Source organism: Saccoglossus kowalevskii, chromosome 21 (assembly GCF_978046115.1).
Source record: "Saccoglossus kowalevskii chromosome 21, keSacKowa6.1, whole genome shotgun sequence".
Lineage (NCBI taxonomy): Eukaryota > Metazoa > Hemichordata > Enteropneusta > Harrimaniidae > Saccoglossus > Saccoglossus kowalevskii.
In genome coordinates, this window is record NC_140661.1 from 5,254,485 (window position 1) to 5,271,017 (window position 16,533).

A 16,533-nucleotide genomic window follows, 5' to 3' on the forward strand; every position below is an offset into this window, starting at 1 on the left:
AAAATGCAAATAGAGAGTGCAAAGTAGTGGGAAAGTGATGCAAATTCTGAAACTGGGATGCAAATTAGAGGAAATGTGGTGCAAAGTGCGAATCTAAGGTTCCAAATAGTGGAAAAGTGGTGCAAAATATGAGATTTGAATGCAAACATGTGGAAAAATGGTGCAAAGTTTCAAACTAGAATGAAAAGTAGTGGAAAAGTGGTGCAAAGTGCAAATCTATGATGGAAAGTAGTGGAAAGTGTGTCAAAATGCGAATCTATAGTGCAAAGCAGTGGAAAGTTGGTGCAAATTGCGATCTTGGGTGCAAAATAGTGAAAAAGTGTGGCAAATTGTGACATTTGAGTACAAACTAGTTAAAAGTGGTTCAAAGTGTGAAACTAGAGAGTTAGTCGAAAAAAGTGGTTCAAAATGCGAATCTAGAATGCAAAGTAGTGGGAAAGTGACGCAAATTCTTAAACTGAGCAGCAAATGAGCGGAAAAGTGGTGCAAAGTGTGAATCTAAGCAGCAAAGTTCTGGAAAAGTGGTGCAAAGTGTGAAACTAGAGTCCAAATTAGTGGAAATGTGGTGCAAAGGGCGAATCTAAGGTACCAAATAGTGGACAAATGGTGCAAAATATGAGATTTGACTACAAACATGTGGAAAAGTGGTGCAAAGTTTAAAACTAGAGTGACAAGTAGTGCAAAAGCGGTGCAAAGGACGAATCGACGGTGCTAATTATTAGAAACGTGGTGCAAAATGCGGATCTATAGTGCAAAGTAGTGGAGAAGTAGTTCAGAGTGGGAAACTTGAGAGCAAAGTAGTGGAAAAGTGGTGAAAAGTGTGAATCTATGATGCAAAGTAGTGACAAACTGGTGCAAAGAGCGAATCTAACTTGAAATGTAGTTGGAGGGTAGTGCAAAATTCAAATCTAAGTTGCAAATTGTTAGAAAAGTGGTGCAAAATGTGATCCGGTGTGTAAAGTAGTGAAAAAGTGTAGCAAATTGTGACATTTGAGTACAGACTAGTGAAAAGTGGTTCAAGTGTGAAACTAGAAGGTAAGTCGAAGAAAAGTGGTCGAAATGTGAATCTAGAGTGCAAAGTAGTAGAAAAATGGGTGCAATTGTGACACTAGAGGGCAATGTAGTAGAAAAGTGGTGCAAAGTGTGAAACGTGAGTGAAAACTAGTAGAAAACGGAGCAAAGAGCTAAACTAGAGGGCAAATTAGTGGAAAGTGGTACAAAATGCAAATCGAGAGTGCACAGTAGTGGGAAAGTGATGCAAATTCTGAAACTGGGGTGCAAATGAGCGGAAAAGTGGTTCAAAGTGTGAATCTAAGCTGCAAAGTTGTGGAAAAGTGGTGCAAAGTGTGAAACTAGAGTCCAAATTAGTGGAAATGTGGTGCAAATGCAAATCTAAGGTACCAAATAGTGGACAAATGGTACAAAATATGAGATTTGAGTACAAACATGTGGAAAAGTGGTGCAAAGTTTAAAACTAGAGTGAAAAGTAGTGCAAAAGTGGTGCAAAGTGCGAATCGAAGGTGCAAATTAGTAGAAAAATGTTGCGAAATGTGGATCTATAGTGCAAAGTAGTGGAGAAGTGATTCAAAGTGTGAAACTTGAGAGCAAAGTAGTGGAAAAGTGGTGCAAAGTGCGACTCTACGATGCAAAGTAGTGAAAAAGTGGTGCAAAGAGCGAATCTAACTTGACATGTAGTTGGAGGCTGGTGCAAAATTCAAATCTAAGGTGCAAGTTATTAGAAAAGTGGTGCAAAATGTGATCCGGGGTGTAAAGTAGTGAAAAGTGTAGCAAATTGTGATATTTGACTACAGAATAGTAAAAAGTGGTTCAAAGTGTGAAACTAGAGGGTAAGTCGCAGAAAAGTGGTTCAAAATGCGAATCTAGGATGCAAAGTAGTAGAAAAATATGTGCAATTGTGACACTGGAGGGCAATATAGTGGAAAAGTGGTGCAAAATGCGAATCTATAGTGCAAAGTAGTGGAAAGGTGGTGCAAATTGTGATCTGGGGTGCAAAGTAGTGAAAAAGTTTGGCAAATTGTGATATTTGAGTAGAGACTTGTGAAAAGTGGTTCAAAGTGTGAAACTAGAGGGTCAAGAAAAGTGGTTAAAAATGCGAATCTAGAATGCAAAGTAGTATAAAAGTGGTCGAAAATGCGAATCTAGAGTGCTAAGTAGTAGAAAAATGAATGCAATTGTGATACTAGATGGCAATGTAGTAGTAAAGTGGTGCAAAGTGTGAAACGTGAGTGAAAACTAGTGGGAAAGTGGAGCAAAGAGCTAAACAAGATGGCAATTTAGTGGAAAGTGGTACAAAATGCAAATTGAGAGTGTAAAGTAGCAGGAAAGTGATGCAAATTCAGAAACTGGGGTGCAAATGAGCGGAAAAGTGGTACAAAGTGTGAATCTAAGCTGCAAAGTTGTAGAAATGTGGTGCAAAAGGCGATTCTAAGGTACCAAATAGTGGACAAATGGTGCAAAATATGAGATTTGAGTACAAACATGTGGAAAAGTGGTGCGAAGTTTAAAACTAGAGTGACAAGTAGTGCAAAAGCGGTGCAAAGGACGAATCGACGGTGCTAATTATTAGAAACGTGGTGCAAAATGCGGATCTATAGTGCAAAGTAGTGGAGAAGTAGTTCAGAGTGGGAAACTTGAGAGCAAAGTAGTGGAAAAGTGGTGAAAAGTGTGAATCTATGATGCAAAGTAGTGACAAACTGGTGCAAAGAGCGAATTTAACTTGAAATGTAGTTGGAGGGTAGTGCAAAATTCAAATCTAAGTTGCAAATTATTAGAAAAGTGGTGCAAAATGTGATCCGGTGTGTAAAGTAGTGAAAAAGTGTAGCGAAATGTGACATTTGAGTACAGACTAGTGAAAAGTGGTTCAAGTGTGAAACTAGAAAGTAAGTCGAAGAAAAGTGGTTCAAAATGCGAATTTAGAATGCAAAGTAGTAGACAAATAGGTGCAATTGTGACACTGGAGGGCATTGTAAGTGAAAAAGTGGTGCAAAGTGTGAAACTTGAGTGAAAACTAGTAGAAAAGTGGAACAAAGAGCTAAACTAGAGGGCAAATTAGTGGAAAGTGGTACAAAATTAAAACCGAGAGTGCAAAGTAGTGGGAAAGTGACGCAAATTCTTAAACTGAGCAGCAAATGAGCGGAAAAGTGGTGCAAAGTGTGAATCTAAGCAGCAAAGTTCTGGAAAAGTTGTGCAAAGTGTGAAACTAGAGTCCAAATTAGTGGAAATGTGGTGCAAAGGGCGAATCTAAGGTACCAAATAGTGGACAAATGGTGCAAAATATGAGATTTGACTTCAAACATGTGGAAAAGTGGTGCAAAGTTTAAAACTAGAGTGACAAGTAGTGCAAAAGCGGTGCAAAGGACGAATCGACGGTGCTAATTATTAGAAACGTGGTGCAAAATGCGGATCTATAGTGCAAAGTAGTGGAGAAGTAGTTCAGAGTGGGAAACTTGAGAGCAAAGTAGTGGAAAAGTGGTGAAAAGTGTGAATCTATGATGCAAAGTAGTGACAAAGAGCGAATCTAACTTGAAATGTAGTTGGAGGGTGGTGCAAAATTCAAATCTAAGTTGCAAATTATTAGAAAAGTGGTGCAAAATGTGATCCGGTGTGTAAAGTAGTGAAAAAGTGTAGCAAATTGTGACATTTGAGTACAGACTAGTGAAAAGTGGTTCAAGTGTGAAACTAGAAGGTAAGTCGAAGAAAAGTGGTTCAAAATGCGAATTTAGAATGCAAAGTAGTAGACAAATAGGTGCAATTGTGACACTGGAGGCCATTGTAAGTGAAAAAGTGGTGTAAAGTGTGAAACTTGAGTGAAAACTAGTAGAAAAGTGGAACAAAGAGCTAAACTAGAGGGCAAATTAGTGGAAAGTGGTACAAAATTAAAACCGAGAGTGCAAAGTAGTGGGAAAGTGACGCAAATTCTTAAACTGAGCAGCAAATGAGCGGAAAAGTGGTGCAAAGTGTGAATCTAAGCAGCAAAGTTCTGGAAAAGTGGTGCAAAGTGTGAAACTAGAGTCCAAATTAGTGGAAATGTGGTGCAAAGGGCGAATCTAAGGTACCAAATAGTGGACAAATGGTGCAAAATATGAGATTTGACTACAAACATGTGGAAAAGTGGTGCAAAGTTTAAAACTAGAGTGACAAGTAGTGCAAAAGCGGTGCAAAGGACGAATCGACGGTGCTAATTATTAGAAACGTGGTGCAAAATGCGGATCTATAGTGCAAAGTAGTGGAGAAGCAGTTCAGAGTGGGAAACTTGAGAGCAAAGTAGTGGAAAAGTGGTGAAAAGTGTGAATCTATGATGCAAAGTAGTGACAAACTGGTGCAAAGAGCGAATCTAACTTGAAATGTAGTTGGAGGGTGGTGCAAAATTCAAATCTAAGTTGCAAATTATTAGAAAAGTGGTGCAAAATGTGATCCGGTGTGTAAAGTAGTGAAAAAGTGTAGCAAATTGTGACATTTGAGTACAGACTAGTGAAAAGTGGTTCAAGTGTGAAACTAGAAGGTAAGTCGAAGAAAAGTGGTCGAAATGTGAATCTAGAGTGCAAAGTAGTAGAAAAATGGGTGCAATTGTGACACTAGAGGGCAATGTAGTAGAAAAGTGGTGCAAAGTGTGAAACGTGAGTGAAAACTAGTAGAAAACGGAGCAAAGAGCTAAACTAGAGGGCAAATTAGTGGAAAGTGGTACAAAATGCAAATCGAGAGTGCACAGTAGTGGGAAAGTGATGCAAATTCTGAAACTGGGGTGCAAATGAGCGGAAAAGTGGTTCAAAGTGTGAATCTAAGCTGCAAAGTTGTGGAAAAGTGGTGCAAAGTGTGAAACTAGAGTCCAAATTAGTGGAAATGTGGTGCAAATGCAAATCTAAGGTACCAAATAGTGGACAAATGGTACAAAATATGAGATTTGAGTACAAACATGTGGAAAAGTGGTGCAAAGTTTAAAACTAGAGTGAAAAGTAGTGCAAAAGTGGTGCAAAGTGCGAATCGAAGGTGCAAATTAGTAGAAAAATGTTGCGAAATGTGGATCTATAGTGCAAAGTAGTGGAGAAGTGATTCAAAGTGTGAAACTTGAGAGCAAAGTAGTGGAAAAGTGGTGCAAAGTGCGACTCTACGATGCAAAGTAGTGAAAAAGTGGTGCAAAGAGCGAATCTAACTTGACATGTAGTTGGAGGCTGGTGCAAAATTCAAATCTAAGGTGCAAGTTATTAGAAAAGTGGTGCAAAATGTGATCCGGGGTGTAAAGTAGTGAAAAAGTGTAGCAAATTGTGATATTTGACTACAGAATAGTAAAAAGTGGTTCAAAGTGTGAAACTAGAGGGTAAGTCGCAGAAAAGTGGTTCAAAATGCGAATCTAGGATGCAAAGTAGTAGAAAAATATGTGCAATTGTGACACTGGAGGGCAATATAGTGGAAAAGTGGTGCAAAATGCGAATCTATAGTGCAAAGTAGTGGAAAGGTGGTACAAATTGTGATCTGGGGTGCAAAGTAGTGAAAAAGTTTGGCAAATTGTGATATTTGAGTAGAGACTTGTGAAAAGTGGTTCAAAGTGTGAAACTAGAGGGTCAAGAAAAGTGGTTAAAAATGCGAATCTAGAATGCAAAGTAGTATAAAAGTGGTCGAAAATGCGAATCTAGAGTGCTAAGTAGTAGAAAAATGAATGCAATTGTGATACTAGAGGGCAATGTAGTAGTAAAGTGGTGCAAAGTGTGAAACGTGAGTGAAAACTAGTGGGAAAGTGGAGCAAAGAGCTAAACAAGATGGCAATTTAGTGGAAAGTGGTACAAAATGCAAATTGAGAGTGTAAAGTAGCAGGAAAGTGATGCAAATTCAGAAACTGGGGTGCAAATGAGCGGAAAAGTGGTACAAAGTGTGAATCTAAGCTGCAAAGTTGTAGAAATGTGGTGCAAAAGGCGATTCTAAGGTACCAAATAGTGGACAAATGGTGCAAAATATGAGATTTGAGTACAAACATGTGGAAAAGTGGTGCGAAGTTTAAAACTAGAGTGACAAGTAGTGCAAAAGCGGTGCAAAGGACGAATCGACGGTGCTAATTATTAGAAACGTGGTGCAAAATGCGGATCTATAGTGCAAAGTAGTGGAGAAGTAGTTCAGAGTGGGAAACTTGAGAGCAAAGTAGTGGAAAAGTGGTGAAAAGTGTGAATCTATGATGCAAAGTAGTGACAAACTGGTGCAAAGAGCGAATTTAACTTGAAATGTAGTTGGAGGGTAGTGCAAAATTCAAATCTAAGTTGCAAATTATTAGAAAAGTGGTGCAAAATGTGATCCGGTGTGTAAAGTAGTGAAAAAGTGTAGCAAATTGTGACATTTGAGTACAGACTAGTGAAAAGTGGTTCAAGTGTGAAACTAGAAAGTAAGTCGAAGAAAAGTGGTTCAAAATGCGAATTTAGAATGCAAAGTAGTAGACAAATAGGTGCAATTGTGACACTGGAGGGCATTGTAAGTGAAAAAGTGGTGCAAAGTGTGAAACTTGAGTGAAAACTAGTAGAAAAGTGGAACAAAGAGCTAAACTAGAGGGCAAATTAGTGGAAAGTGGTACAAAATTAAAACCGAGAGTGCAAAGTAGTGGGAAAGTGACGCAAATTCTTAAACTGAGCAGCAAATGAGCGGAAAAGTGGTGCAAAGTGTGAATCTAAGCAGCAAAGTTCTGGAAAAGTTGTGCAAAGTGTGAAACTAGAGTCCAAATTAGTGGAAATGTGGTGCAAAGGGCGAATCTAAGGTACCAAATAGTGGACAAATGGTGCAAAATATGAGATTTGACTACAAACATATGGAAAAGTGGTGCAAAGTTTAAAACTAGAGTGACAAGTAGTGCAAAAGCGGTGCAAAGGACGAATCGACGGTGCTAATTATTAGAAACGTGGTGCAAAATGCGGATCTATAGTGCAAAGTAGTGGAGAAGTAGTTCAGAGTGGGAAACTTGAGAGCAAAGTAGTGGAAAAGTGGTGAAAAGTGTGAATCTATGATGCAAAGTAGTGACAAAGAGCGAATCTAACTTGAAATGTAGTTGGAGGGTGGTGCAAAATTCAAATCAAAGTTGCAAATTATTAGAAAAGTGGTGCAAAATGTGATCCGGTGTGTAAAGTAGTGAAAAAGTGTAGCAAATTGTGACATTTGAGTACAGACTAGTGAAAAGTGGTTCAAGTGTGAAACTAGAAGGTAAGTCGAAGAAAAGTGGTTCAAAATGCGAATTTAGAATGCAAAGTAGTAGACAAATAGGTGCAATTGTGACACTGGAGGCCATTGTAAGTGAAAAAGTGGTGTAAAGTGTGAAACTTGAGTGAAAACTAGTAGAAAAGTGGAACAAAGAGCTAAACTAGAGGGCAAATTAGTGGAAAGTGGTACAAAATTAAAACCGAGAGTGCAAAGTAGTGGGAAAGTGACGCAAATTCTTAAACTGAGCAGCAAATGAGCGGAAAAGTGGTGCAAAGTGTGAATCTAAGCAGCAAAGTTCTGGAAAAGTGGTGCAAAGTGTGAAACTAGAGTCCAAATTAGTGGAAATGTGGTGCAAAGGGCGAATCTAAGGTACCAAATAGTGGACAAATGGTGCAAAATATGAGATTTGACTACAAACATGTGGAAAAGTGGTGCAAAGTTTAAAACTAGAGTGACAAGTAGTGCAAAAGCGGTGCAAAGGACGAATCGACGGTGCTAATTATTAGAAACGTGGTGCAAAATGCGGATCTATAGTGCAAAGTAGTGGAGAAGTAGTTCAGAGTGGGAAACTTGAGAGCAAAGTAGTGGAAAAGTGGTGAAAAGTGTGAATCTATGATGCAAAGTAGTGACAAACTGGTGCAAAGAGCGAATCTAACTTGAAATGTAGTTGGAGGGTGGTGCAAAATTCAAATCTAAGTTGCAAATTATTAGAAAAGTGGTGCAAAATGTGATCCGGTGTGTAAAGTAGTGAAAAAGTGTAGCAAATTGTGACATTTGAGTACAGACTAGTGAAAAGTGGTTCAAGTGTGAAACTAGAAGGTAAGTCGAAGAAAAGTGGTTCAAAATGCGAATTTAGAATGCAAAGTAGTAGACAAATAGGTGCAATTGTGACACTGGAGGCCATTGTAAGTGAAAAAGTGGTGTAAAGTGTGAAACTTGAGTGAAAACTAGTAGAAAAGTGGAACAAAGAGCTAAACTAGAGGGCAAATTAGTGGAAAGTGGTACAAAATTAAAACCGAGAGTGCAAAGTAGTGGGAAAGTGACGCAAATTCTTAAACTGAGCAGCAAATGAGCGGAAAAGTGGTGCAAAGTGTGAATCTAAGCAGCAAAGTTCTGGAAAAGTGGTGCAAAGTGTGAAACTAGAGTCCAAATTAGTGGAAATGTGGTGCAAAGGGCGAATCTAAGGTACCAAATAGTGGACAAATGGTGCAAAATATGAGATTTGACTACAAACATGTGGAAAAGTGGTGCAAAGTTTAAAACTAGAGTGAAAAGTAGTGAAAAAGTGGTGCAAAGTGCGAATCGAAGGTGCAAATTAGTAGAAAAGTGGTGCAAAATGCGGATATATAGTGCAAAGTAGTGGAGAAGTGGTTCAAAGTGTGAAACTTGAGAGCAAAGTAGTGGAAAAGTGGTGCAAAGTGCGAATCTATGATGCAAAGTAGTGAAAAAGTGGTGCAAAGAGCGAATCTAACTTGAAATGTAGTTGGAGGCTGGTGCAAAATTCAAATCTAAGGTGCAAGTTATTAGAAAAGTGGTGCAAAATGTGATCCGAGGTGTAAAGTAGTGAAAAAGTGTAGCAAATTGTGACATTTGACCACAGAATAGTGAAAAGTGGTGCAAATGTGAAAGTAGAAGGTAAGTCGAAAAAAAGTGGTTCAAAATGCGAATCTAGGATGCAAAGTAGTAGAAAAATATGTGCAATTGTGACACTGGGGGCATTGTAGTGAAAAAGTGGTGCAAAGTGTGAAACTTGAGTGAAAACTAGTGGAAAAGTGGAACAAAGAGCTAAACTAGAGGGCAAATTAGTGGAAAGTGGTACAAAATTAAAACCGAGAGTGCAAAGTAGTGGGAAAGTGACGCAAATTCTTAAACTGAGCTGCAAATGGGCGGAAAAGTGGTGCAAAGTGTGAATCTAAGCTGCAAAGTAGTAGAAAAATGGGTGCAATTGTGACACAAGAGGGCAGTGTAGTGGAAAAGTGGTGCAAAGTGTGAAACTTGAGTGAAAACTAGTGGAAAATGAGGCAAAGAACTAAACTAGAGGGCAAATTAGAGTAAAGTGGTACAAATTGCAAATAGAGAGTGCAAAGTAATGGAAAAGTGATGGAAATTGTGAAACTGGCGTGCAAATGAGCGGCAAAGTGGTGCAAAGTGTGAATCTACGCTGCAAAGTTGTGGAAAAGTGGTGCAAAGTTTGAAACTGGAGTGCAAATTAGTGGATAGTGGTTCAAAATGCGAATCTAAGGTTCCAAATAGTGGAAAAGTGACATTTGAGTGCAAACATGTAGAAAAATGGTGCAAAGTTTCAAACTAGAGTGAAAAGTAGTGGAAAAGAGGTGCAAAGTGCAAAACTAAGGTGGAAAGTAGTGGAAAGTTCTGCAAAATGCGAATCTATAGTGCAAAGTAGTGGAAAGTTGGTGCAAATTGTGATCTGGTGTGCAAAGTAGTGAAAAAGCGTGGCAAATTGAGACATTTGAGTACAGACTAGTGAAAAGTGGTTCAAAGTGTGAAACTAGAGGGTAAATCGACGAAAAGTGGTTCAAAATGCGAATCTAGAATGCAAAGTTGTGGAAAAGTGGTTGAAAATATGTATCTAGAGTGCAAAGTAGTAGACAAAAGGGTACAATTGTGACACTGGACGGCAGTGTAGTGGAAAAGTAGTGCAAAGTGTGAAACTTTAGTGAAAATTCGAAAAACTAGAGGGCAAATTAGTGGAAAGTGGTACAAAATGCTAATCAAGAGTGCAAAGTAGTTGGAAAGCGATGCAAAATCTGGGGTACAAATGCAAAGTGGTGCAAAGTGTGAATCTAAGCTGCAAAGTTGTGGGAAAACTGGTGCAAAGTGTGAAACTAGAGTTCAAATTAGTGGAAAAGTGGTGCAATGTGTGGAGCTACAGTGCAAACTAGTGAAAAGTGGTGCAAAGTATGAATACAGAGGGCAAATGCGTGAGGTAGTAAATGCAAAGCAGTGGAAAATGATTGTCTGGTGCAAAACTAATGTGTAAAGTCATGAGAAATTGGTACAAATTGCGAATGTAAGGTGCAAAGTGTAAACTTAGAGTTCAAAGTAGTGTAAATGTGGTGTAAATTGTGAAACTAGTGTACAAATTAGTGCGAATGTGGAGCAAAGTGCGAATCTAAGGCGCACAGTGTGAAAATAGAGAGTAAAGTCGAAGGAAAGTGTTGCAAAATGCGAATCTAGAATGCAAAGTAGTGGAAAAGTGGTGCAAAGAGCTAAACTAGTGGAAAGTGGTACAAAAAATCCAAAGTGCAAAGTAGTGGAAAAGTGGTGCAAATTGTGAAACTGGGTAAAAATTTCTGGAAAAAATGTGCAAAGTCGAATCTAAGATGTAAAGCACTGGAAAAGCAGTGCAAAAAGTGAAACTAGATAACAAAGCAGAGGAAAAGTGCTGCAATGTGGGGAGCTAGAGTGAAATGTGGTGGAGAAGTGTTGCAAAGTGTGAAATAAGAGTGCAATGTAGTGGAAATTAGTGCAAAGTGCGATTCTAAGATTCCAAATAGTGGAAAAGTGGTGCAATATATGCCATTTGAGTGCAAACATGTGGATAGGTAGTGCAAAGTGCAAATCTAAGGTGAAAGGTCGTGCAAAGTGTGAAACTAGAGTGCAAATTAGTGGAAAAGTGGTGCAAATTGTGACATTTGAGTGCAGACTACTGAAAAGTGGTTAAAAATGTGAAACTAGAGGGTAAGTCGAAAAAAGTGGTTCAAATGCGAATCTAGAATGCAAAGTAGTGAAAAAGTGGTCGAAAATGTGAATATAGACTGCAAAGTAGTAGAAGAAAAATAGGTGCAATTGTGACACTGGAGGGCAATGTAGTGGAAAAGTAGTGCAAAGTGTGAAACTTGAGTGAAAACTATTGGAAAAGTGGAGCAAAGAGCTAAACTAGAGGTCAAATTAGTGGAAAATGGTACAAAATGCAAATCGAGAGTGCAAAGTAGTGGGAAAGGGATGCAAATTATGAAACTGGGGTGCAAATGAGCAGAAAAGTGGTGCAAAGTGTGAATCGAAGCTACAAAGTTGTGGAAAAGTGGTGCAAAGTGTGAAACTAGAGTGCAAATTAGTGGAAAAGTGGTGCAATGTGCGAATCTAAGGTGGGAAGTAGTGGAAAGTGGGTGCAATTGTGACACTGGGGGGCAATGCAGTGTAAAAGTGGTGCAAAGTGTGAAACTTGAGTGAAAACTAGTGGAAAAGCGGAGCAAAGAGCTAAACTAGTGGGCAAATTAGTGGAAAGTGGTACAAAATGAAAATCAAGAGTGAAAAGTAGTGGGAAAGTGATGCAAATTCTGAAACTGGGGTGCAAATGAGCGGAAAAGTGATTCAAAGTAGTGGAAAATGGCGCAAAGTGTGAAACTGGAGAGCAAAAAAATGGAGAAGTGGTGCAATGTGTTGAGCTCGAGTGCAAAGTAGGGGAGAAGTGATGCAAAGCGTGAAACAAGAGTGCAAACATGTGGAAAAGTGCTGCAAAGTTTGAAACTAGAGTGAAAAGTAGTAGAAAAGTGGTGCAATGTGTGGAGCTAGAGTGCGAAGTAGAGAAGAAGTGGTGCAAAGTGTGAGGTAGAATGCAAACTAGTGGAAAAGTGGTTCAAAGTGTGCACTAGAGTGCAAATTAGTTGGAAAAGTAGTACTAATTGCAAATCGAGAGTGCAAACCAAGGCAGTGGTGCAAAGTGGTGGAATAAGAGCGCAAAGAGGTGAAATGTTGGTTAAAAGTGTGAAACTACAGAGCGAATCAGTGGTTTATTAGTGCAAAGTGAGGAATTAGAGTAAGAGGTGGTCCAGTAGTGGTGCAAAATGTGAAACTATAGTTCAAAATAGCGGAATAAGGGTGCAAAAGTGTGAGACTAAAACACAAAATAGTGCAGTAGTGGTGCAAAGTGTGGAACTAGAGTGCAAAGTGGTGGAGTAGTGGTGCTAAGTGTGAAACTAGAGTGCAAAATAGTGGACTAGTGGTGCAAAGTGTGAAACTAGAATGCACAAGCCATGCATGGCACAGTCCCCGTTAGTTATCAAATTTAAGATATATAATTTTGTTTATAGTAATATAGCTAGAATATAACCATGTCAGGAATATGATTTTTTTTAAATGATTGACATTTGTATCTGATCGTCAAAAAAGCACTTGTCCATATTAAGAGATATTGCTCTGAAACAGCATTCAAAATCAGCCATTTTCATTAAAACCCAAGCCCAATCATTAAAACAAAATGGCCACCAGTCAGCCATTTTGAATCCAATCCAATGACGTGCATCAGGAACCTGTAATGTCTAATGTATGTACCAAAGTTTGAACAAAATCCATTCATAAATGCCAGAAATGCTTGATATATGATGATTTTTTAGCACAAAAATGGACACCATTTGGCCATTTTGAATAGGATCGTCAAACCAATATATCTGTCTATCTATGACATGATATATAATGAATATTTAAAATTTGAACATAATCAGTGAAAACAAGTCAGAGATATGGCACGGGAACCACATTCATTAAAACAAAATGTCATTTTGAATCTTATCTGAAAAACAAAATTATTTGCATCAGAGTCCCATAATGTATAATGTATATACATGTACCAAGTTTGAACAAAATCCATCTGTAAACAGCCGAGAAATGCTTGATTTTTAGGATTTTTAGCACAAAAATGGCCGCCATTCGGCCATTTTGAATCACATCGTGAAACAAATTGATGTGCATATGTATAATATCATGTATGATGTATGTGTAAAGTTTGATTGTGATTGGTCCAGGCATTTCTAAGATACAGGTTCGGATGTACGCACAGACGCACGCACACACACATACAGGTGTCCCATGAATTGTGGAGCCACCATTGAATTAACTTTTAATATAGCTGAATTAACTTTTAATATAGTTGCGATATGAACTCGATTAAAACGCGTTCCTATATAGGGTTGCGTTTTAATTGGAGTTTAATTAAACTCAATTACAATGCAATACAATGGAGAATTGCACTTTAATTAAGTTTAATTAAACTAGAGTTGAATATCCCGTGACTGAACATAGAAATGTTTGCGAAGCTTAGGTTTAGCATCGGGGTAAGGTATGGTATATTTATATTAATATTAATATTAATATTAATATAACGTGAACCATACCTTCCCCGATACTAAACCTAAGCTTCGCAAACCTGACTTAAATTCGATTAAATATTAATATAAATTATGAAACATTGTGGAGCCACCAATTTGCGGCTCCACTTGTACAAAGGGCTCCACTTTGTTTGTGTGTGTCTGGTCTACTGGTTCTACTTCTACGTCTACACTTTGTTTTAAACAGCAAACAATGTGGAGCCCGAGTGCAAGGCTCCACTTTCAGGAGGGGCTTCACACCGTTGGTGTGTAAACAGGCTAATGGCTCCACATTTCATGGTTTACCAACGCACACACACACATCCACACACACGCACGCACGCACGAACACACGGAGGTCAAAACATAAGTTCTCGTTTTCGCACTGCGTCCGAACGGGGACTAAAAATAGTGGACTAGTGGCGAAAAGGACGTAACTGAACTGTGGGGTACTGGAATAGTGGCGCAAATTGTGAGAGGAAAGAAGAGGAATAGGGGTGTAAAGTGCAAAACGACAGTGCAAAGTACTGGAATAGTGGTGGAATAGTTAAGAGTGAGACTAGAGTGTAAAATAGTGGAATAGTGGAGCAAAGAGTGGATTTAGAGTGCAAAGTGGTGGAGTGGTGGTACAAACTGCGAAACTAGAGTGCAAAGTGGTGGAGTAGATAAGTGTTAAACTAAAGTGCAAACTTGATTGCATTTCAATGTCACTTTTCATACTCTGCAGACGACGCTCATGACGCTTGAGACTATTTTCCCCACCCTCCGAATCACTGTTTTCGTCTTCCAACTTGACTTTTTGAATTTTGTAAATGACTTTCACGACTTTTAAGGCAACCTTCACATTTCATAACGTCTTTACATACTTTGTAGACAAACGTGACGACTTTTCAGGAAACTTTCCCGCCCTCCAAACCACGTGTTCAAACATTGTAAACAACTATAACAACTTTTCAGACAACTTTATCGCATTTCAATATATACATCGCATCGCATCTAATTTCTTTATATACTTTAGACGCAACACTAGCGATCTTTCAGGCTAATTTCCCAAACTCCAAATCGACTTTTAGAAATTAGTTGATAACATTTACGTTCTTTCATGGACCTTCCTTATATTTATAATCGACTAGAACATTGCAGGTGACTTTCACATCCTTTCAGCATTTTAAGATTACTTTTTATACTTTGCAGACGACGATCATGTTTCTTTAGACAATTTTCCCGCCTTCTAAATCAAAGTTATTTCAAATTAACTTTGGCAACTTTGTGGATGACTTCACATCTTTTCGGACAACTTTCTCGCATTTCAATGCGACTTTTCTTACCTTCCAAACGACAATCGCGAATTTTCAGGCAATTTTCTCATCCTCCAAATCAATTGTAGACAATTTTTCAGAATTATTCAGACAACTTTATCGCATTTCAATGCGACGTGACTTTACATAGTTTGGACGCAACACTCGAGATTTTTCAGGCTATTTTATCGCACTCCAAATCGATTTTCCGGATTTTGTAGATAACATTTACGTTCTTTCATGCAACTTCGTCATATTTAAAATCGACCTTTTGAACTTTGCAGGCGACTTTCACAACTTTTTAGGCATCTTTTCCTATTACAAAGTGATTTTTTAATACTTTGCAGACGCTCATGACCCTTGAGGCAATATTGCTGCCCTCCGAATCAACAAATTGACATGTTGAACTTTGTAGTTGATTTTCACAACTTTTAAAACAACTTTCTCGCATTTCAATGCGACTTGTCATACCTTGTAAATGATGCTCACCACGCTTCATGCAACTTTCCCGCTTTTCAAATAAAATATTCGAACTGAATAGACAACTTTATCACATTTCTATGCGACTTTTGATACTTTGGATAGGACGCTCAAGATTTTAAAGGCTACTTTCCCGCACTCAAAATCGACTTTCCGAACTTTGTAGACAACGTTTACATTTTTCACGCTACTTCCCCACATTTCAACCCGACCTTTTGAACTTTGCAGGCGATCTTTACAACTTTACAGGCAACATCTCAAAGCGACTTTTCATATTTTGCAAACTACGGTCACAACTTTAGAAGCAACTTTCCCGCCTTTTATACAACTTTTCATCCAACTGTATTGCATTTTATTACGACTTTTCTTTGCTTGCAGACGACGCTCACGACACTTTCCCGGGAGAACTTTATATTTTACACGCTTTGGGCAAATTTCCCGCCGTAAGAATCAACGTTTTGGCTTTCCAATTTGACTTTTTGAACTTTGTCGATGACTTTCACAACATTTAAAGAAACTTTCTCGCATTTCAAAGCGACTCTTCATACTTTGCAGACGGCGCTGGTTTCGTCTTTTTCGAATTTTGTAAATGAATTTTACAACTTCTCATACAAATAGCTCCATTTCAGTACGCCTCTTTATCGTCCGCGGACGACGCTCACGACCTTTCAGGCAACTTTCCCGCCCTCCAAACCATTTTTTCGAAATTTGTACAAAACTTTTCCGACAACTTTATCCCTTTTCAATGCGACTTTTCATACCTTGCAGACGACGCTCATGGCCCATTATGCAAATTTCCTGCCCTCCAAATCAAATGTTCAAACTTTGTAGACTATTTTAACAACTTTTTAGACAACTATATCGCATATGAAAGCGACTTTATATACTTTGGACTCGTCACTCGCTATCTTTCAGGCTAATTTCCCGCACTCCAAATTGACTTTCCGAACTTTGAAGATAACGTTTACGTTTTTCACGCAACTTTTTTTTCACATTTCAAATCGACTTTTTGAACTTTGCAGGCGACTTTCAAACTTTTTAGGTAACTTTCTCGTATATCAAAGCTTTTTATAGTTTGCAGGCGGCGCTCACGATTTCCCTGTTTTCTTCTTCCAAATCGAGTTTTTGAATTTTGCTAATCTTTTCACACGACTTTTTCGCTTTTCAAACCGACTTTTCATATTTTGCAGACGACTATCACATTTTTCTCATTTTAAAAATGAGACTATTCGAACTTTGCAAATGCTTTCTTAATTTTTGGGCAACTATTTCGCTTTTCATATCGACTTTTCAAACTTTTGATACAAATTTCATGATTTTATGCTATTTGTCGAACTTTGTAGACAACGTTCATGCCTTCTTAAGCAACTCTCTCGCATCTCAAATCAACTTTTTGAACTTTGTAGACGACTTTCACAACTTTTCAGGAAACTTTCTTGATTGCAAAGCTACTTTAT